Below are 24,353 nucleotides of genomic sequence, written 5' to 3'. Positions count from 1 at the left end.
AAACAATTTATCAAAATTTTCCATCTTATTGTCAAGTTATTTAGCCTCATTACATTTTTACTAGTATGTATGTGCATAGATGGCAAGATATTTTATTTAATTTTCCCCATTTCTCCTTCCCCTCACTGTTCCCTTATTGCAACAGATGCATGCTTGTACTTCTTTGTCTCAGAGGAAAACAATTGGCAAAATAGAAAGTTAAATCCATCTGTTTTGTCTTTGAAGAAAATAGAGATTACTGGGTGTAGACAGTCTTCCTTGAAATAACCTACAGGGATTACTTTTCTGAGAGCAGGAGAGACATCTAGAGCTGACAGAGGAGCTGGTATAGGGATTGGCCTATTGTTTTCTTCCTAGCAGCTCTGAAAGGCCCACAGGAGGATTGGAGGTAAAGAAGATAAACCAGAATCATAGAGTCTAAAGCTGACCCAAGCATGACACAAGTTAAGTCTGGGATGAGGGTTAGGGGCAAGCAGCCTGGGATGGTGCAATCTTTGTACAGACTGTCTGACTTTAGGGCAGGAAATACCACTATCACAACTATTGAGATCTTCTTGAAGTCGGCTGAAGTCCCAGAGGCATGAGACACCAGGAAAGATGGAGGGCCTTTCTTAGCCTGCCAGTCAGCATAATGGTTGTGCAGAATTTGCTATTGAGTTATTTAAAATGAAGAAAGTAAATTGGCTTGCTCATGTGAGCTTTTGACTGTATAGTAGTTATACCTTGGCTATAAATGAAAATGAAAAATTTCAGAAAATCCAGTGATGTAATTATTTTTTCCCCTCTGTTTTGCTTTCTTTATCTTGTTACAAGGTTAAACAAAAAAATAGGGTAGAACTGGTTTTCAAACTATTCAACTCAGCTCAAAAAAAACTCAAAGGCTATAATATCCACTAGAAGTCTCTAAATCTAGGCCATGTTTGTTTACTCAATTTGTCTCCATTGTTCACCTGAGACTCATCCTGAGATCCCTTCATCACCTGCCTTCTTTCTCTGGTCTTCAAGAAACCAAATTTCTTCACATCATCCACTTCCTTCCAAAGATTATTCTAAATTCCCTTTTGTCCATCTCTAGGAAAATCCCCAAAACTCATTAGAACTCTGCCTCATGGAATTGATCTGTTTATGTAATTAAAGTCTTTCAGAATAAGGCTTGAGAGAACACATACTTTCCACAAGACATTTGCATTTTGTGAATATAAATAACATGCCAGTTATTAGAAAGTGTGAGGAAAATATATTTAACTCAGGACAATGCCTTAGGACCCTGTGTGTTTAATACTTGGTTTTGCAGGATTTTACAAAAACGAGATCATCTCTGCTGCTCCAAGTAAAAATCTGCTCTTATCCTTGGAAGTTAAAGGAGCCCTCAAACAATATCTTGAGGCTTTTCCAATAAAAAAAGTATTATTTCAAATACATTAGCCCATTTGATCTTCACAGTCAACCTTGAAGGAAGGAAGGACTGGCACCACCACACTTAAATGAGCTAATACCAGCTGCTCATACCTTCAGATGTTAAATGTGCAAGCTTTTGCTGAACTCAAAATTTCGTGGACAATATTTTAGCTGTTTTTATTAATGTGATCATCATTATTAACTCTGAAGAGTTTTTATAATTTTATTCTACAATGTTAAGTAACATTCATTTTCCTCTGGCTCAGAATAATAAATGTATAGGAAAAAATTAGATTAGTGTGACTTCAAAGGTTGACTAGTTTAATAGTTACTTAGAGGCTTCTAGTTCTTACTGAGTAAAGGCCAGAAACTAGCTACTGAAAAATCAAATATAACATGCCTGCCTACGTTTAAAGGGCTCTGTTCACACTCATAGGTTTTCAGTGCCACAGTGAAATCCCCTTCACTGTTCTTCACTTAGAAATTCACCACATGTTAAAATCATAGCTACCAATTGCTAAAGCTGAGAGCAACCTTAAAAATGGCTTATAGCACCCCTTATTTTTCAGATTTAGGAGGTCAAGGGTCTAAAAGCCATAAAATTAACAGATTTTCTGCAGTCCACAAATAAATACAGACACAGATAGAAAGCTGGCCTTATGTCTTGGTTTCCTAATGCAAATTCCAAGACACTTCTATTACCTAGGCTGCACACCACAGACTAGTCTATGGCCCGGATCCCACACTATAATCAGGTAGGTTAACACCCACATACTGCCACTTCCTCATAAGCACACGTTTTAATTTTTCTTTATTGAATTCAGAGAGGAAGGGAGAGGGATAGTAAAACATCAATAATGAGAGAGAATCATTGATTGGATGCCTCCTGCATGACCCCTATTGGGGGGTGAAGCCCACAACCTGGGCATGTGTCCTCACCTGGAATTGAATCATCACCTCTTAGTTCATAGGTCCACAGCCAACCACTGAGCTATACTGCCTGGGCACAAGCAAACACTTTTAATGCTACTTCTCTCTCTGAAAGTCAATATTGATGTCTTTCCCTCTTCCCTTCCCATTAATCAATCTTGTCTATTAAAGAAAACCAAGAGTCAAAAAAAAAATAGAATCATGAATTAAGAATTTGGTATTTGAAATTATACTTGCATTAAATGAGTTAATATAGAAAAAAAGTGCTCGGAATAGTGTTCCAGAAAGAGTGAGCTCAAAACACACACTCACAATTATTTCATTCCTGGGTGGGCCAGCACTGACACCCAAAGTCCTGTTTTTAGTCTTTGGTGCCATACTGGTGGACATCCAGACTGGCAAAGTTCAGATTTCTCTTACAATCTACTAGCACTTCTGAGATCTGACCCAAAAGCAAATTAGTGTTTGTGAAAACTTTGTTCATGAAGAAATAGGCTATAGGTAAGGGGCTCCTTATTTCTGTCCAAAACAAGATCAGCCAAGAGGTCATGAGAATCACAGATGCTGCCTTTTATAAAATAATGGTCTAAAATGGCTGGGAAAAATGACTAGAGGGACATAATACTTTACACCTTTCTTGCCCTTCTATTTCCCTTTGCCATCAAACAAAGGCCTTTACAGTTATTTGAGGATCTTTGTTCTGTGTAATCTGTCTTAAAACATGTTTTATATAAAAGTCAGCCTGGATTCTCTTTCCTACACTATAATTTTTTATCTCTCCATGTCCTGGGTATGGCAAGGCTATATGCACAGACTTCCTTAGGAGAATGTACTAACTCCTCATCCTTTTGCCATTCTCTGAGTCTGTTTCTGTTTGTAGCAAATGTCCCACTATCGGTTCAATGGTGTCAAAGCATTAGTTGAAATGGCAAACAATCTGTTATGTGTGTGAAGCTGTATAGCAGAAAATGATGCTAAATTGCACCAGTAGGAACGTAGCTCATCTTAAGGAGCAGATAGAATTGATCATTTACCACCCTATCAAAACTTAGTACTTGATTTACTTTTGTCCTAGGGACTGTGGCTCACACAGCAGATAACCAGAGGAAGTATCACTCCCTTATAGAATTACACTGCCTTCTTTATCGACATGTCCCTGATTGTCACCTTATTGTAACAGGATCATGCTTCCTTCTGAGATAGATAACAGAGCACAAGTACCCTCAAATAACACCGGCAAACTTCCCCGAGTCCTCCACGAGGCCATTCGTCTCCTGAAATACATTTTTAACAGTTTCAAAACAAAGAAACCCAGCATATGTTAGTTCATTAGGATCTTAATGACTCTCTACTTTGAAAAGGCAAATGATCAGCAAGCTGTTTCAAACCCTAACCTGCAATTTGAGAGGAATAACTTATTATCCAAACAAAAATATTATAATTAATCACAACTTAACATTAAAGTCAGAATTCAGTTATGCTTCCAAGCCCATCTGTTGATAGGTATGTGCACATTCTCCTCCGCTGCTGACAAAATACTTTGTCCTACGTAAAATTAAAAACAGGTTGTTGCTTTTATTTTTATTTTTCAAAGTTAATTATATGTAGACAGTGTGTTATTCATTGAATGAATCTCAGTGGCTTTTAATCAAGTGCCTGCTGGGGTAAAAGCTATGAGACATTGCTATGAAAGAGTAAGGTGGTAGATACTGAAGACTGTAGCATAAAAAGCAGTTATCAAGTTGTCAGGCAGAGGATGACATAAAAGTGAGTTTGCCTGATTAGCAATAATGACAAAAGCCATCTAATCTGCCATGAAACCGTGATCCCACAGCAAGTTCCCATCTCTTGATTTCTAGATGTCTGAACAAACTGGAATTCAGTTACCAGCAGTTTCAAACACACAGACTTAAACAGGTCTGGGAATAAAGTGCAATCTGAAACAATTTTGAGTGAACAAAAACTAGAAGTCCTAAAGCATGTGTCAATAAATTTAAAATAATTTATGTACATCTCAAACACACATTTACTAGAACAATGTTTCCCTAGCAAGCTAGATTTGGAAAGCTTTCTTGTTCCAAGTTGATTTGGCCTGAGAACTTTAATGAACACTCATGTAAACTATAGGCTTAATTTGATAGAATAGATTTACATTAGACTACATGTCTCACCAGCTTGGGAAATCATTTTAAGTAAATGGTAGCATTTCCGTCTTTCCGGATGTCTCTTTTTAAAATTGTGAATCCATTCAGGCTTCATCTCAAAATATATAGACCTAGCAGATAGGCTTTATAAAAAATCTTTCAAATACTTTTCTTCATAATCTCAATGATCCAACACCTAGTTCAATCAAACCTTAGTGCTTTGAATGAAGATTTATTTTTTTTCTTAAGCCTCACCTCCATACATGTTCACTTCCCGGTTCAATGTTAAGTGAAAGGTGAACATGGTGGATGGTGAGCAGGCAGGCTAAGTAGCCATCTCAGACGGTGATTTAAGAAACATTGAATTTATTTAGCTAAGGAAAGGGGCTGGGGAATGAGTTATCCAAAGGGAGGGGCTGCATAGCACTGAGCCAAGGGGACATTGGATCAATGAGGGCAGATCCAGGAGCTGGAGTTTCATCCTTATGTAGTCACTGGTGGGAATCTTTTATCCGCAGTGGGACTGGGGGCTGATTTGGGCTTGGATGCTAACGGAATGTGTGATCAGTTGTCTTTGGGACAGTTTCAATCCCTTGTAAGGTTTGACTCCTGCTGTTCAACCAGTTTTTCTTGGTCTTGCATTCTCCTGTGGCAGGAAGCTTACAAAATGGCCATTAAGGATGGTATTACACCTAAGTCCTAACATTTTCCTACTCTTTCTACTTATTAAAAATTAGTCCTAATAAACAGTTACCCCACATATCAGAAACCAACCAGCCGGCAGCTTAGTATGTGCATTATTATAAGGGGATGACAGGGGGAACTTGAAATGATCAGATATCAAAGGCTGAGGAAACATGTTGAGTGTAAAAGCTATACTGAGGCAGCCAGGGCATCACTGTCTGGCTTTGCTGCTTTTCTGAGCCTGGGATTGAAATACAACTGAGGCCTAGATGTTATCTTTAGGGAGGAAAGGGTCAGGGGGTCTAAATCGCCTGACCTGTGATATGAAAGATTAGGTGACCAAACCACATGACCAGCAACATGCTAGGGGATGAGAGGTTACCCTGGTGTGTGGTTCTTGTTTTCCCAGTTTTGCCCCTTGTTAGGCATCTGGAGCTTTCTGTACTTGGCCCATTGTCCTTGCTCTGGGCTAGGGGGGGAGGGGATCTAACATTCTGGGGTTCTAACATTAAGCTCTTCCCAAGATGACTTATGTTTGTGTCACTGGTTATTTTCAGAAGAAAACTCCATCCTCGCTTTCACTGTGTGCTCTGACTCTTTGGTACCAGCAAAAACAATTCCAGGATAATCACAGAAGGGGGCAGATCTGGGTTTATTTGTACTCATGCCAACTCTCCCTATAGGAGTGGGCTGACTTAGAAGCTTATTAAGACATTCACAGTGATAACATTGGATTGTGCAATAGTAGCCATTCATCCACTGGTGAATAACAGGGTCCTATGGGAGTAAAAGTGACCTGAAAATGTCCATTTGAAGTGAGGTGCCGTCGGGGATAACATGGTCCACACATGTAGCAGGAACTCAGAGGAATGAGAAGAGTGGATGCAGCAGCCAAAATTGTAGGCAGCAAAGAGGAATGAAGAGCTGCTGAAGGCAAACTTGCCTGCACAGCCATCATATTTACGTCAGTTCTGGCTGGTGAATGAGGTGTGCTCTGCCAGAAGGCTCTGAATCAAACATGCGGTGAATAAACAAGTGAGATAGGTACCGCCATTGTAAGAACGTCCAAACCTGTAGAGAATTGTTAGGAGTTTATTTGAGCCAAGCTGATGCCATATGCCAGGAGAAAGATTTCAAATGCTCAGAAGAATAATAGTTTGCAGTTTCTTTTATGCATCTGAGATTAAGGAGGGAAGGTAAGGAAAATTACATAAAAGTGGGAGAAAGCAAGATGGGGATTTAGTCAAGAGTGTGTGCTCTCTTTAGGGTGGTCCACTTTATAAAGAGGAGTCTCTAAAAAGAAGCATTTCAAAGGCATGCACAAAAACAATGGGCAGGGCTTGCTTAAGGCAAAGATAAGTCTTTTTTTTAATTTCTTTATTGATTAAGGTATTACCTATGTGTCCTTATCCCCCTCCATTACCCCTTCTACCCCCCAACTCAGAAGGAAGCCAAGAGACAAATGAAAATATGCTCAAAGTCACTAATTTTCCAAGAGATGCAAATCAAAATGAGAATTGGTACCATCTTACACCTGTCAGAATGGCTATCATCAACAAATCAGCAAATGACAAGTGCTCGCGAGGATGTGGAGAAAAAGGAACCCTCATGCACTGCTGTGGGGAATCAGACTGAGGCAGCCATGTTGAGAATATTATGGAGTTTCCTTAAATAACTAAAAATGGAACTCCCATTTGATCCAGTGACCCCACTTCTAGGAATAGATCCCAAGAAACTATTATAGAAACACCAATCAAAAGGAAGCCAAGAGACAAATTTGTGAGGTTAATTTCAATAGTAACTTTTGTCCATAGTAACCAAAGACTGTCTCACAAGGATATGTTCATCTCTTTTGGAGAATTTTCTTAGAATAGAAATAGAAATAGAGATAGAAATAGAGATATAAAGAAAGAGAGATTAAAAATAGTTTAAAATCTTAAAGCTAAAAACAACCTACATTTATTCATTCTATTTCTTACACAGGAAAGGAAGGCCCATAAGGTAATGCCCAGGAGATCATGTAACTGCATCCAGTGACATACAGTGATTACTTCAGAACCATGGTAAGAACCTTATCATAACATTTGTCATGCACAGCTTTGTTGTTGTTTTTTGTTTGTTTTCCCTGTCCTAGTATCCTATACCAAATATATGGCTGAATTTGTGTGGGTAGCTGAGGAAGAAATGTGAGTGAGAGGGGAAAAATATTGATAGGATGTGGGGCCTTCTAACTCTTTAATGAACACTCACTTTCAATTTTTATATTTGGGATTAATTTAAAATGACCACATATCCCTTTGCTTTCTCCCTTCCCTCCCTCCTTCCTTACTTTCTTTTTTCTTCTTCTCCACCTTTCTTTTCTCTCTTCCTCTACCCCACCCTCCTCATTCTCATCTGTATATTTTTTTCTCTACTGCTTTACATTTTCTTTTGTTTTCCAATTTGGTTTTCTATACCACTGAAATGTCATAATTGCTTTCCACATAATATACTGATGACCATTACCTGGATCACTTTCTATTTATTCAAATATGCCTTTTGTTCAGCAGCACCTGATTGAAGAGGAAAACATTTAGTTGGGACAATACAATGAAAATGTTATGTGGCTCTATAATTGTGAAATTTAATGGAAATGATGTCTGTAAGTTAGTATAAAAGTTCTAATCCTATTCACTAATGGAATACTGATAAAATAGTTTAATCCTCATGTACTAAGATCCAATAGGAAAAAATAAAATATTATAGTTTGTTTCAATAAGACAAATGAACTTCTCTTGCCATGCTTTAAGTTTTATGTTCATTTTTCATTTTCAATGTTGTAAAAGCACCCTCATTAACCAAATAACTCTTTTTCTTTTATTTGGGGAACCCCAGAATCAATCACTATAGAGCCTCTTGATGTTTCTTAATAGAGATATTTCAGAGCTTCTTTTGGCATTCTGGGAAGAAGGGGGAAATTATAAGTTAGAGGAATATTCTGGTGCTCCAATTCGGTTGCTATAGGAGCTGTTAAAGAAAATATTTTGTTCTTCGTGTTCTTCATTAAATTGGTTTGGTAATTAGTGGCCATATTTTAGTGTCTCACTGAAACCACATTAAATGAAAAAGGAAGCTTGCTTCTGATAGCCACAGGTGAAGATTCTATCTACAGACTTCCTTCCCAGCCAACCCCACCCCCAATTATGGAAGTTTCAAGGATGCAGTTGTTTTTCTTTCTTTCTTTTTTTTTTTTTTTTTTTTTGAAAAAAAAAATATAGTATTCTCTCTCTTTGTCTTTATTGAACTAAATGCATTTGTTGTTAGCAGATTCATTCAAATCCTGGTCTTATTTACTAGCTGTGTGATATTAGCAAATTCTTTAGCCTCAGTTTCATCATCCATATTTAGTCACCTTTTAATTATTGATTATCATAATAATTATGAGATAATCCATACTTTTCTAAATACTAACATCTAGGTACATATATTCTCAAGTTCTTTTCTAACAAGATGTTTATATCTTGATCACATTGCTAAAAGTACAGAGTGTTTGAATGGCTCTATAGTAATATGAGAATACACTTTTTGTTGCCTCGGCACCAGACCTTTAGACTCATAGAGTTGGAAGAAAGTTGAGAGAGTATTTGCTTCAGACAGTTAGCATCTGCCTTTGCCCTTTTGCAAGATGCCCTTGTCTTTTTCCGCTGTCCTACTTGGAATAGTGACATGACCACTGGAGCTCCTGCAGCAATATTTCACCATGGAGCATGGGAGAACACAAGCCACCAGTTAAAGGTGGTAGAGAAAAAATGTAGACAAAGCCTGGGACATCGCTGACAACATGATGCTGATGAATCACCTTGTTTTGCTTACCTCTGCACTTTAACAACTAATTTCTCAACCCGCTAGTGTATCCAGTCTCTTAATTACTGAAATCAATTCCTCATAGACGCCAGCCGTTAGCAGAAGACTAAGCCAAGTTTTATTGAGTTATTAGACCTTTTCTTACACATGTGAAAAGTCAATTAAAAAGGAGAAGGAAGAAAGGTCCTTTTATCTTTGTGCCCTTTTTCTTCCTTTGGCTAAGCAGTTTCTGATAAAGAAGAATCGCCTTTCCAAGTATATAAACTCTATGTAGCTTTTAGCTAAAAAGAGAGATGTCACTAGGACAGAACCCTGATAATCTTTTGAAGCAATCTGTAGCATTCTCTCTTAGCAAACAGTTCCTCCCACCCCCTCCTACCTTCTTAAGGTATGCCCTTTTTCCTCTTTTTGCTTTAGTGTTGGTTTGGGAAAGATTTCAAATGCACTGGGTTATCTTTAAACATGCTCACCTTCATGTTCCATGGCCTTCCACACTCCTGAAGCCCCTCAGGGCTCCCCTGGATTCTCAGGGCTCTGTCAGGGTGAATCTCAGCAAGTAATGCCTTCAAAGGTTTCCCATGCTCTAGGATATTCATCATCCTTCTAATTTTCATGTCACCAAAACTCTCATTTGTCCAGTTATTCCCAGGCTTCCCAGAAGAAGGAAAATCTTCAACTAACTCACCTTGAAATATTCCCGATGGATTCTAGTTTTGAATCCATCCCAAAATATCCCTGGACTATTCTAGTCTTTTTACATCAATTTCTCCCCTTATTATTATCTGTACAATCCACACAATTTAGTCATTAATTACATAATGTCTTATATTCCTTGAAACTCTTTTTTATCTTTTCCTTCATTTTCTAGATTGTATAATACCTGATAGTGAAACATTCAGTAGTTATTATGTCTTCTAACACATATCTCAGCACTAGGCATACTATACTTACATTGATTGATGTTTAATGTTTTTCAAACCCTGTTATTATAAAACAGGAAATAGATTCTTGTGTCATAAGTAGGTTGAAGATGATTGTTTGACATTATCAAAACAAAAAGCAATAATACATTGAGGAAAGTGGTATAAGAAAGTTGGGATTAGATACAAACCAGAATTACCACCTTGAAGCAAACAGAGATGTACTAAAAACTGAAGCTAGTCTAGAGGATTAATTAGCAAAGGCAGCCTTTGTGCAGGTAAGAATATTTGGAATGAGGCACTACCACATTAGATGCCTTGTTAAGACCTTTGCAGAAATGCCAAATAGGACAAAAGTGCTACATTCTGTGAAGTGGGATCTTATAAAATGACTTCCATACAACCTCTGTCAACTGTGTTGAATTTATAGGAACTCTTGTTCTGGGGAAAAATGAGAATATAAGCCTCACCATTTCATTCAATATATTTAAACACTGTTTCACCATGATGTACTATGTGAAACGCATTGAACAGTGATTCAGTACCAATGCATACACTCAGAGAAATGACACAAAAATTTCATAAAGCCCCCTTCTTAGGTCAGAGGTGCTGTGATATCACCTATTCTAGTCTAGTCCCATCTGTTTCCTTATACACAGATTGCAACACCAAATTGATTTCAAAATCGATTAGTGGATCATAACAAGCAGTATTAAAAATAATCTAACTAGTGTTGCTCAGTGGTTGAACATTAACCCAGGAATCAAGAGGTCAATGATTGGATTCCCAGTCAAGGCACCTGGTAAATAATCTCTATATTATGTACAAAAATCCCCCAAGGCATGTAGCAGTACAATTGCCCTTGTGTTAAATATAATTGCCCCACCCTTTGGAGATACTGGAGAAAACAAAACAGATCCAGAGACAGAGAAGCATAGATCAGATCAGACCATCAGACCTCAGAGGGAAGGTAGGGGAGGGTGGGAGTAAGGGAGGAGATCAATCAAAAGACTTGTATGCATGCTTATAAGCCTAACCAATGGACCCAGACAACAGGGGGGTGAGGGCATGAGTGGGAGGTATGGGGTCGTGAGACAATGGGGGTATAAGGACACATATGTAATACCTTAATCAATAAAGAAAAAAAAGGCTTTTGTCCCTTCAGGGAAAAAACAGCATGCTAGAGCTTCACCTCAATCTTCTGATGGTGGGGAATTAACTGAACAATATCTTTGAGTCTCCTCATCTTCACTTGCCAAAGATTGTGAAATTCTCTTGGACATTTTCCTTGCAAGGATTTAATTGTTCTTGGCTTTTGAAAGTACAGACTTTTAGTTCTTTTTCTGCTTGGATGGATTTTCATCATGTCTCAAACTGATTAACTAGATCATTTTTTAACTCATCCATATTAATAGACCTTTTATTACAAGAAAAGTCATAATGATTTGACACGGGCCACATGCCTTTATAAAATTTTAATTTTCTATTATTCTTGCTATAGGTAGAAAGGCTGAGTTGCATTTGTGGAATGCGCATTTTGGGAAAATGCAACAAGAAGTTGTTTAAAACATAAAATGCACAGGTTCTTATGACCCATATTCAGCCACTTGGGTGAATATGTATGTGTATACATTTTATATACCTTGTATAATTTCCTATTACAGCATGTATTGCACTCTATTATTTGTCCGTTTATATCTTTCTAGCTATCTGCATATGTGGACCCATGTTTTCCTAGGCCATACTACCTGTGAGAGATATATAGAGTCATGCTGACTTTAATAAATATAATTTATTTGAATTACATTCCATCTACTAACGCAGCTCCTCTAGCCTTATAAAATTATATATATAATTTTATTGATTTCAGAGAAGGGTGAGGGAGAGTTAGAAACATCAACAATGAATCACTGATTGGCTGACTCCTGCATGTCCCCTATTGGTGATTGAGCCTGCAACCCAGGCATGTGCCCTGACTAGGAATTGAACTGTGACCTCCAGGTTCATAGGTAGATAATCAACCACTGAGCCACACTGGCTGGGTGTCCTCCAGCCTTTAAAATGCTTCCAAAGTTTTTGAGGATCTCCAGTGACTTTTGCCACTGAGCAGCTTTGTTATTTTCTTCTTTTCCTGTTCTGGTCCTATTGGATGAACACCTACCTGTATCTGAGAAGCTGCAAGCTCTTTCCACATCACTGCCTGAGTTTACCCAGCAAGTGCCCAGGGCACCACTGCTGAGTAATGGTGCCCTCTATCTCCCCAGCCCAGGATGCTGCTAGAGCTCTGTGCTCACTGCAGAACTCCCATGTGCCGAATACCCACTGTGTCTGTGTGACACTGGGGAACATGGGGGCTTCCTTCCTGTTGTCACAATGTTGAGAGTTTTGACTTGTCTCATCACGTTGAACAAAATACCTAGAAACATATTAATTACTTTTTATTTGAGATCATTTTCCCCATCATATTAAATCATTAGACCTGATTGGAATTCATATGAAAAGATGGCCATCATGCTGTAAAAGATAATGGCATTATTCTTTGGCCAACATTTTCTCTGACTCCCTTTCCCTTTAGAGTATTTGCAATTTTTCCCCCCAAATTTTCCTTATCCCTATTTATTCAAATAATTCCACGTGGTCTTTTTTACTGATATGCCATATATTTTGAGAAATTCTGGTTATTGACACAATTTAAAGTCAAGCTAGAATACCCATATATGTATAGAAGCTTACAGATATGTCTCCTTCCAAAGAAGTCATGTTTATTTCTTTTTTAAAAAACATATTGTATTGATTTTTTTACAAAGAGGAAGGGAGAGGGATACAGAGTTAGAAACATCAATGAGCTGATTCCTGCACACCACTACTGAGGATGTGCCTGCAACCAAGGTACATGCCCTTGACCGGAATCGAACCAGGAACCCTTCAGTCTGCATGCCAATGCTCTATCCACTGAGCCAAACCAGTTAGGGCCTATTTATTTCCATATTGCCAGCAATGTGTATCGCATAGAGAAGTAATTTAATTCATATTTGTTTATTTGAATAAATTCAGATAGGAGTGTTTTGTCCTTCAGTTACTTTGAATGACATTCACCTTTACTAGTTAATAAATAAGGAAATTCTTTTCTCAAGTACTCAATTGACATGTAGTGATCATTGGCTATATAATAAGAGTCCTGGTTAATAATATTTCTGCGGCATATTTGCTATGTGAATTAGGTAACACATATTTTTCTCATCTGGACTAGTTTGTTTTTTCCCAAGCAAGGGAGATGGATCAAATAATCTAAGAATCTATCCTTTTCTTGCCTCCACCTTCTCACATACTCCACAGATCTCCTTCTGCATCTGTTTTTACCATCTCTAATTCTGGGCAAGGCTATTGTCTTTTTTCTTTTAAAAAATATATTTTATTGATTTCAAAGAGTCAGAGGGGGAGAGAGAGAGAGAGATAGAAACATCAATGATGAGGAAGAATAATTGACCGGCTATCCCCACATACTCCACACTGGGGATCAGACCAGCAACCTGAGCATGTGCCCTAACCAGGACTCGAACCATGACCTCCTGGTTCATTGGTCAACACTCAACCACTGAGCCATGCCTGGTTTTCTTCATCCCTTATTAACCCTAAATGGATTTTATTTATTAAATAAAAAGTTTAAATAAATGTATAACTAGCTTCACTAAAATGCATGTTCAGTCCACTTGTTGGCAAGTTTAATATCTTGAAACAATATGAATTTATGACCCATCAGATATTGATAGAGGTCAAAAGTCCAATCACTGTCACTGGGTGTCATCAAGACTGGTTCATTCTGGAGACTCTAAGGCAGGACATATTTTTGCTTGCTTTTTTCAGCTTCTAGGATTTCCCTGCATTCCTTCACTCTTGGCCCCTTGCTTGCAGCCCTCCAAGCTTTTGCTTCCTGGTCACGTCGCCCTGTACTGACTCTGAGCTTCCTGTCTCCCTCTGATAAGAGGCCTTCTGATTGATTGTATTGGACTCACTTGGACAATCCAATATCCCTTCCCATAATTCCTGTTCTTTTGAAAATATTTTTGTTTGTTTTAAGACACATATGGTAGATTTAAACTTTGCACACTATTAATATGAAGTGCAAAAATGATGTTTTCTTTAATTATTGGAATTAAGTTGATCTCATGCATCTCTATCCCCCCTAGTGGTGAGTTTGGGATATTACAAGATCTCTTCTGGTGGTACCATGAATAAATATCTGGCTATTTCTCCTTTCTTAAGGTTTTTTTTTTTTTTTTTTTTTTTTTTTTCCTCCCCCTCTTCCCCAAGCACTCTGTCTGAGGGAAGCTCAGTTTTCCTCATACAAATGGACCCCCTGAAAGAGAGCTCATCCTACCTTGGAATTGGTTGGGTTGGTAACAATTAACATCTTGGAAAAATACCAGGTAAAAATAAGAAATACTTTAGTATAATATCTTAAAAATATTACCTGTATTATAGTTATACCATCATTCAATGTAAATCATTGTTATTATAGAGGTAGCCTTACAGGCAATTGCTTAACTTACCATGGTCATTTGAAGAACTTGCTAGAAAAAAAAATACCTTGGAGATATCATTCACTTATGGCTATATAGGAGAAAATCGAGTAATGCCTCTTAGTTACTTTCAATTTGTTCTTTATCTAAAATTGACTGGTGCCTTTTGAATCTTGCAAACTACTGTGTATACACAGACTTAAAGGTAACAGACTAGAGACTCCACTGACCTTTTCATGGTTTTAAACATTTTAGTTTGAAAAGACATCCTAGCAGGGGGCATGTTTTAGCAAGAGGAATGTGAACTTCTTGCAGGCATTAAAGATGGGCAATCCCCAAGCTGTGATTCATTCAGGTTGTAAAATGCTAGTTAATGACTTCAAGTTAATGCTTGTTAACATCATGTAATATGGATTCCTGGTCATTCATTTTAACCCAAATTTTAACCCTAATTGGCTCTCAGTGGAGTTTTATTCAAAAACAATGTGCTGATTTTAATAGCAAGTCTACAGACTCAGCAGGGGAACTGTGTGGATGCATTTCAAAGCATTCTTCTGAAAAATCAATGTACAGTGTGCATGGTGTTAGGTTTCACTTGGACAAATCAATAAGTTCCTGCTGTACAGGGCTTTGCAGTTCTTTGGGGGTGTCCTCTGGAAGAATACAACTATATGAGATTTAAAAAAAAGTGTTCACATTAATATAAAATTCCTTTGCTTAACTTACTTCTGTCATCCCTGGGGAATTTTTTTTTTTAATATAAATGTAATATTATGAAAAAATTCTGATCTTGGAATCAGAAAATCTTTTCCATACTGTTCTGCCCATAGCTCTGCCTCTAGCATCCTTAATTTAGAGAAGTCACATACAACTGCAACATCAGAATTCTGTTCTTTATCTTAATTTATTTGCCATTAATCGATTTTTGAGTGAATACTGTAATCCCATTGTACAAAAGTCAAAATACAAACACTAACAAAGTAAAATGTCAGACAGCTTTCAGTCTGTCAATCATCCAGTTGTCTTCTACGGTTACCCATTGCTTATGAATTCTCATAAAGGCTATGCAGAAACACTTGACAAAAGCAGATAGAGAAGTTCAAATGTTTCAAAAATATATATCAAGACATTTTCACATCTCTCCTAGATTGAGAGAAGTCATTTAAGTTTTCTAAAAGGTTTGCTTAGTTTACTTTAGACAAATATAGTTCATGGGCTTTAAAGTCTTAGAATAAGAAAGCTTCATTAATGCCAGCTGACTGTCCGACAGGTTAATTTGTTAATATCCCTATTAAAATATGCTAAATATACATGAGTCTACTTACACATGACATTTAAAGAAGATTTTTCTTAAAATCTTCCTCTAAGTTTGCTATTTATTTTGTGCAGCTTAATATATTTGCAGCTAGTAATAAGGCCTTTGGCTTAAAATTTTTAAATGAGTAATACATTTTTTCTTAATTAATTGAATTTAAGACCTAATGGTGACTCATATACTGTTGTAATTTTTAATGTTTTAGGTTTATAGAAAAAGTAAACAGAAAACACAGAGTGAATTTTATTTTTTATTAATGCCATTATTTTCTTAACTTCCATACCATACTTCTTATTTAACACTAGAGGCCCAATGCATGAAATTTATGCAAGGGGTTTGGCCCTCTCCTGCTGAGGCTTTGTCTGAAAGATTGTCCAGAAGGATGTCCTGTCTAATTAGCACATTATGCTTTTATTATTATAGATTTGATTTCTTTTATGTTGGGGAACTAATATAGGACACAGCGCTAAACTAAACTAAATGTTTTTATTTTGTTTTGGGTCTATACTTATCATAGTCAGCAGCATCATCAGATTGTCTTCTACCTTTCTGTAGAAGTCTGATGGGAAATATGATATTTGTCTTTTTACCTCTTTCTCTGTAAAATAATAGGCTAATCAGACACTCTATTGTGTATCTTATTGTTGCTCATAGTAACTATCAAATAGGCACTTAAGACATTGTCTCAAAAAGGCAATATTTTAAAGAATTTACCTAATTAAAAGATAGAAAAACTAATCTCGCTGAATAGAACTTTATTTATTTTAATCTCAATTCAGGCTTCTCAATGCACACTGGCTAACTGATCAAACAAATAGCATAGTGACAACTGTTTGAGTAGTGAGTCAGAACACCGCCAGCACACTGAGCCTCTTCTGAAGTCTCCATGTGACCTACTAGTCAAATAGGTTCCATAAACAGAAGTCAAAGGGCTGGTTATACAGCTTCTTGAGACAAAGAAACCCAGGACCTTTCTGATTGTCAAAAGTAGGAAATAAAGGATCCAAGGATACACTGTAAAAGGAGGCCATCAGCTGACTTATAATCCTTGTCACCACAGAATGGTTTCATCATTAGAAACTGTTTTCTATTTCTGTCTTATGATGTGTACTTACAGGTAGCTTTAAATTATCAAGTGCATGTCTAGAATTAATTTGTTTTAAATAAGCCTCTCTGAGTTGGCAGGCAACTAATTGAAATGAGTTCATTCTGGACACAGTTTTGCATAATCAGAGGAAAGAATAGAGTATAAGGAGTGAAGCTGCATAATGAAATCTCCACCAGCCTCACTCTAAAAGTTCAGCTGCATTGAGGTCTTGGCCTTGAAACTAAAATGGAGGGGTGACAACAGATTCCTAGCACAGATCCATAGAAATGAAGAGCTATGACGAAGCAGAAGGAATGGCTAGAAGTTCCCAAAGCTTGATCCTAAGAGTAACATGGACAAATCTGAGGCACTGTACTAGAACATTGTCATTAATACATTATTAGTAAGGTACAGAGCTTTAGGTAGCTTTGAAGAAATTTTTAAGAATATATTGGGCACACACACTGATGTTAAAAGAATACCTATTCTAACTAGGAAGAAAGCTAACATAGGTAAAAGTACAACCTAAGAATGAAAAGATAATGTTAAATAAAATATATTTTAACTACTGAGTTAATCTATTCTGGAACATTAAACTCTTCAGTAATCTTTCCAAAATATTGCTGCACCATTTCTCCTTAATCACCAACAGTGACAGGGAATTTACTAATTCTTCAATTTTTAGGGCAATGTATTACAACTGGACCATTCTAATACTTAAAAAGTTATAATCTCTATTAAAGGAAGGATAAAAAAATCTGGATTCTTACTAAGTTATTTGGTGAATGAACTCCAGTGATGAATTTAAAATGGCAAAGTATTAAATCTGGTATCTGAATATAGACAGTGTTCTTCTTTATAAGACTATAAAATGTATGAGACAGGAAAATGCATGTGAGATGAAACCAGCTGTCGAACTACTGAACACTGAACCATTTCTGCTGCTCATGACTGGGGTGTTTCTAAGGAAGTCAAATAACTTCTGCACTTATATAATAAGTAGGGAGAAGATTAGATAGAGGGATATAAATAGAGAGATAAAGAGAGAAAGGGAAACATGGATGGAAGATAGAAGAAGGAAGGAAGGAAAAAAAAGGAGATCAAAGTAAATTACATACTACTATCACAAAAAAATTAAGACATTTTTAAAATTTCCTTGAAAAGATTAAAAGCAATGTAATAGTATTGCTTTTTAGACAGGATTTAGAATCACAGAATTAATTTTATTTGCCTAATGTTCTAGCACTTTTAGCCAGTAGAATAAATATACCTCGGTTGCCAAGATTTATATCATAGGAGCTAGATGACTGGCTCAAGAGTTTTCACACCTGAGGTGAACTCTAAATCAGTTCATTAATGTAAATCGCAAGTCAAAGGCCATAAACCCTTGGGCTGTCAATAAGGCAGACTGAGATATCAGCCAGGAGGGCTGAGAACAAATAGATCCAAGTGGGAGACAGGGCCAACCGGAAAGCCCATGTCACTGGGCACAGAGACAGCTGGCTCAGAATGTCCAAAATCAGGATGGATAGGCATGGAGCCAGAGGTCGATGCCAGAAGTTGGTCACAGACACCTGGCTTTGCCCAGAAGTTAAGTTACATACTGCTCGATAAATATGTATTGACTGAATAAGTGAATGTTGATAAGGAGCTATATAGCTGGCCAACCAATGCAATAAAAGCCTCACTAAGCTTTCAGTTTTGCATATTAGTTTTGTTTTAATTTAAGTAACATTGGTTTATAACATTATTTATGTTCTAGGTGTGAAACATTATAATTTTATATTACGCTTTCATGGTCATCACCAGCATTCTAATTATCATCTGTTACCATACAATGGCCCCCTTTACCTGTTTCCCTCCTCCTCCATCCCCTCTGGTAACTGCCATCTATTGTTTTCCTCTATGGGTTTGTGGGTTTTTTGTTTGTTTCCTTGTTTGTCCATCTCTTTGGTGTTTTATTTTTTTAATATTTCACATATGAATAAAATCATATGGTATTTGTTATTTTCTGGCTAAATATATCCTCTTTATCCACTCATCCATCAATGGACATTTAGACTATTTCCAAATATTGACAATTGTACATAATGCTGCAATGAACAGAGGGGTACATGTATCTTTTTGAATTAGTGTTTTCACATTCTCAATATACTCAGAAGTGGAATAGTTGGATTATATGGTAGTGCTATTCTTAATTTTTTGAGGAATCTTCATACTATTTTTTATAGTGGTGGTACTAATTTACATCCCCACCAATAGTGTACAAGAATTCCCTTTTATGCTCATCCTCTCTAAAAGTTGCTTCTTGTATGTAATTCATGAAGAAGGATGATTCTATATAATAAAAGCCTAATATGCTAAGTGTCTGGTTGTCCAGTAGGCCATTAAATCAATCAATCAAAGCATAATATGCTAATGATATGCTAAGGCCACTCAACCCCTGGCTATGATATACACTAACCATCAAGGGGTAGATGTTCCAACTGGTAGGTTAGCTTGTTGCTGGGGTCCAGCTGATCAGAAATGAGTGAGATGAACCAAACATTCTCTGGAGCCCTCCCATGACTCTCCCCAGATCCACACTGGTGTGATCCCTTGGCCTAGCCTGTGCCCTCTTGCAATCTGGGACCTCTTGGGGGATATTGGAGAGCCAGTTTCAATCCTATTCTGCAGGCCAGGCCAAGGGACCCCACTGTTGCACGAATTTGTGCACTGGCCTCTAGTTAATTAAATAATAACCAATGATACAGCAACTACTAATAATGGTAATAAATACATAGCTACTATTTATTGAGCACTTATATAGCAGACACTCAATGAGTGATCTGCATGCATATCACATAATATCTTCATTAAAACTCTTTAAAATAGTTATGGTAATCACCAACTTCTGCAGGCCTATATATAGAGAGAAATCTTTGTAAAATCACAAGGCTACAAGCAGCAGGACTAAAACCCCATGCAGATGTGGCTGCTTTTAAAACTTAGACTCATAATTCACTGGAATGACCATTAGCATATAGGGATTGGATTATATAGTTTAATCAATCCCTAATGCTTTAAAAGACATAACAAGATATGACCCAGTATCTTCTTTATAGGAAATCTTTCTATTGTGCTTTATCTGAAGGATAGTTAACATCAAATAGCTTTTATTTTTCTTTGTGTTTTTTTTACCTTTTTGTATTTCTTGGGGGTGCAATATTAGGATTATAATGTGCTTAAACTTACTTTTATGCACTACTTTACTCAGATAAGATTTAATAAGCATTTTAAATATATATATAATTTATATACATTAAAATTCACTATTTAAATAAATATAATTCAGTGATTTTTATTAAAGTGAACCATCATTATTCACTGATTTCAGAACACTTTCTTCACTCCATCAATCCCTAATGTTAGTTTGATTTTGAATTTCATTATTTCTCAATTTTTAAAGCAGTGAAACTATGTTTCTTTAAATCTTCACCCAAGGATATTTTTCCATTGATTTTTAGGGAGTGGAAGAGAGCAGGAAAGACAGAGAGAAATATTGATGTGAGAGAAACACATCAATTGGTTTCTTCCTGCATGCCCCTGACCAGGGCCCAGGCCAGGGAGGCGTGTGCAACCAAGGTACATGCCTTGACCGAAATTGAACACAGAACCCTTCGATCCGCAAACTGGCACTCTACTGGCTGAGCCAAACATGCTAGCCAGCAGTGAAACTATTTTTAAAAAATACTTCTTACACAAAAGTTCAGAGAAAAGACACGTTAAAATAGAATTCTCTTAGTTGTGTAGGTGAGTGGGAATTAATCCCTAACCATTCTGCTACTCTTCCTCCTCTACTACTTAGTATTAATTTAAAACAAACAAACAAAAAAAAAAAAAACGCACACACAATGGTTTAGTTGATTTTTAAACATGCATTGTAAACATCCAGTAGAAATAACTAAAAGTCCTGAGTGGACGCTGAAACAGGGACAAGAGTATGAGAGGCCCCTGCAAAGGAAAGCACCCCTAAGTATACTAATGTGTGGGTGAAGCATACAGATATGCTCTTACAAGTTAAATTGTTTCCCTAAAACTCACCGTTGAAGACTTATCTCCCATTAACGTAGTAAATCTTTTTTTGAAATAGCATTGCAAATATAAAAGTTAAATTAAGGTGTGCTCATCAGGATGGGTCCTGATATATATGCTTATGTCCTTATAAAATGGGAAGTTTGGACCCAGAGACACGCATACTCTGAAGGCCCTGTGAAGAGGGTAGAGATTGGCATGAGGGTTCTAAAAGCCAAGGAACTCCAAATATTGCCAACAACCACCAGAGGTTATGTGAGGGGCACAGAACTGACTCTCTCAGCTCTTAGAAGGAACAAACTCTGCCAACACTTTGCTATTGGATTTCTTTCCTCCAGAATTGTAAGATGATATGTTTATACTATTTAAGCCACCCAGATAGTGGTGATTTGTTAAGACTATCCTAGCAAACCAGTACATATGCCTAATATTTATTATGACATTTTTTTTTTGTTTTATGGTGGTAGTTATTCTAAGTCTCCATGAAAGTTTCGAACATGTTATCATTCTTTGGAAGAGGAGATTCATCAGGCCCAAATCCAATTGTATCCATGCCCAATTGTGGGAACATCTTATTTCATTTCATTACTTTTCAGTCTTTATCTATCTCCATTTAATGAATGTCCTATCTCCCTCCTTAGGGACCATTTCCTAATGGTCCAAAGCGCAGTGTCTGAATTCTCTTTTCATCCGGACACATGCTATGATATCACCAGAAATAGCACAAAAGCACTGAGATCTGAGGTTTGTTTGCTTTTTTTATTTTTTTACACAGCAAATCTTGTTCTAGCAATAGTTGTTCTATGATCCTGTTTTTAATATGTTACAAGTACTAGTTCTCAGAGGTGCTTAAAATAATCATGAACCATTATCTGTGTAACCATTATTTAGTCTTCTCTCTATAAAATCATATTTTATAGGTAGTTACTAAGAAGTAGGCCACTATAAGTAATTTTATATTCTTCTATTTGTTTATTTTTTAATAAACATTGATGACGTGCAATAAAAAAAGTTTTGTTAAAAATAACTTTTTATTAACTCAGTTTATACATCACTTACAATGCACATAGACTATAGCCAAATTGGAGATCATATCTCCAGCAAAGAATACAAATAGAAATTAATCTCCTAGTATTTCAGTTGTAGTTCTTTCTGAGTTCAAATGAAGTTTAGCAGTCATATAAATCATCTCCAATCTTGACAAGATTCAGTGGGTGGCCAGTTTAACATGGATTGACAATAAAATGTCAGCTTCAGAAATGTATTCCAAAGTGGATTTTTTTTTTCCCAGAGAGGATGAAATGAGATAACCTGAGGGGATGAGAAATGAAACAACAGATCATTTAATGGGGGGGAAAAAAGACTATGTTGGTTTTCGGATCTTCAGTACTTTATTGGAATTTCAGGGAAGAAACAGACCTTATAAACATGGTAACCTGATACAGCTCCTCCAATATCCCCCCCCCCCCCATCTCTTTATGTAGTTACCCTCTCTCTAGCAGCTTTAGAAAATCAACTTCCTTATGGGACTTGTACTTGTTAAGTTTTATAGTTTTAATTGAGCTAACACCCCAGTATATTTTCCCAAGAATTTGGTTAGTAAAGACACTTAAAAAATCAAAATAATTTACATTACTGTGAAGTGCTTTTAAAAAAGTCAAACCAATTTACATTAGTATAAAGCACAATACATGAAATACAATAAATGTTAAATAATAGTTAACATTTTGTGGTGATTTATAAACTGCAAATCATTTTCATATACCATATTTTCTGGCGTATAAGATGACCCCCCAATTTTACAGTTAAAAATTCATTTAGTGGCATATCGAAACTTTTTTCGGGATATATTCGGCATAAAGGACCCCCCCCCCCCCCCGATTTTTCGGTTGACTTTTTTTCATTTCAAAGGTCGTCTTATATGCCGGAAAATACGGTATATATCACTTAATGTTTTCTATATGACAAAACTGTAAACAGTTATTTTAAATTCTATATTTACAGATGAAGAATGTACCTGATTATGTATTCACTCATGTTATCCTAGCAATCATAATAACAATACAAGAATAGGAAATAGCTGAAACCAGTTTTGTTCAGTGGATAGAGCATTGGCCTGCAGACTGAAAGGTCCCAGGTTCAATTCAAGTCAAGGGCATGTACCTGGGTTGTGGGCACATCCCCAGTCGGGGGTGTGCAAGAGGCAGCTGATCGATGACTCTCTCTCATTGATGTTTCTAACTCTCTATCCCTCTCTCTTCTTCTCTGTAAAAAAAATTAAAATATTGAAAAAAAAAAAAAAAGAATAGGAAATAAAATTTTCTGATGGGCTACAACATGTGCTAGGCACTCTCTGGCACTACTTTCTATAACTTACCTCCAATCTTTATAATGAGCATGGGAATGAAGTATTTTGTTTCCATTCTATATAATAAAGCCTAATATGCTACATGTCCCTTCGACCAGCTGGCCATTCAAAGTATAATATGCTAATGAATGCTAAGGCCGCTCAACTGCTCACTATGATGTGCATTGACCACCAGAGGGCAGATAGTCCACTGGTCAACAAGTTGCTATGTCGTGCACTGACTACCAGGGGACAGATGCTCTGACCAGTAGGTTAGCTTGCTGCTGGGGTCTGGCTTTTTTACAGATATACTGAGTGAGTCAGGCCAGACACACTTTGGAGCCCTTCACAGTCCCTTCCCGGCTGGCCAACATCCCGCATTTCTTCCTGGCCCTGATCATGCACCAGTGAGGTCCCTCAGCCTGGCCTGCACCCTCTCACAATCCGGGACTCCTTGGTCTTGGGGGAGGTCTGAGAGCCAATTTGGGCCCAATCCCATTGGCCACACCAAGGAACCCCACTGCTGCAGAAATTCGTGCCACAGGCCTCTAGTATTAAATATTTAGAAATTATGAAACACAAATATTAGCTTGCCTGAGATCACCTGGCTAGTAAGAAGCATTTTCCACTCCTCTAGATTCAATTCTGATGCACAGGTTCTTATTTACATAAATATTTACATCCAGTGCATGGGAATAGAACAGATAGATTAAAATTAAGGCCATTTGGAAATTTTCAAACCAAGCCAGCCAGCCAGCCTTTCCAGGTGCAGAGAAGGTTAGCAGTCGCCTCTACTATCCAATTTAGAAAGCAGAACACTCAGACCTCTTTCCAGAATTCCCACTCTCTGTTTTATAGCGTTGGGCCTTGAGGAATGGATGAAATGTGCATACTCAGAGGAAGTAAAAAACAAAACAGAAGCTGGTGGAGAGAAGAGTCAAGAAGTTTAATTGGGAGGGGAAAAGTTGTCATGGAAAATAAGGTGGGATGGAAGGAAAGTTAATTGTAAAATTTTACAGTTTTTCTTCCTCCTTGGAACAATTAAGAACAAGTTAGGAAGTATAATTGCCTAGAAAAATAAATCTATGGAA

General features: G+C 37.0%; 1 protein-coding gene across 3 annotated transcripts in view; it reads left to right on the top strand.

Moving 5' to 3' along the window:
* SYT4 (synaptotagmin 4) overlaps nucleotides 1–24,353 on the top strand; it is a 234,883-nt gene that overhangs the window by 93,263 nt on the left and 117,267 nt on the right. For all 3 annotated transcript variants that reach the window (XM_045574428.1, XM_036418807.2, XM_045574429.1), the window contains exon 3: nucleotides 7,140–7,219. The gene's annotated coding sequence lies outside the window, so the exon portion shown is untranslated. The remainder of the gene's footprint in view (nucleotides 1–7,139; nucleotides 7,220–24,353) is intronic.

This window comes from Pipistrellus kuhlii, unplaced genomic scaffold, assembly GCF_014108245.1.
Source record: "Pipistrellus kuhlii isolate mPipKuh1 unplaced genomic scaffold, mPipKuh1.p scaffold_m20_p_6, whole genome shotgun sequence".
Classification (NCBI taxonomy): domain Eukaryota; kingdom Metazoa; phylum Chordata; class Mammalia; order Chiroptera; family Vespertilionidae; genus Pipistrellus; species Pipistrellus kuhlii.
This window is presented reverse-complemented; position numbering and strand designations above follow the sequence as displayed.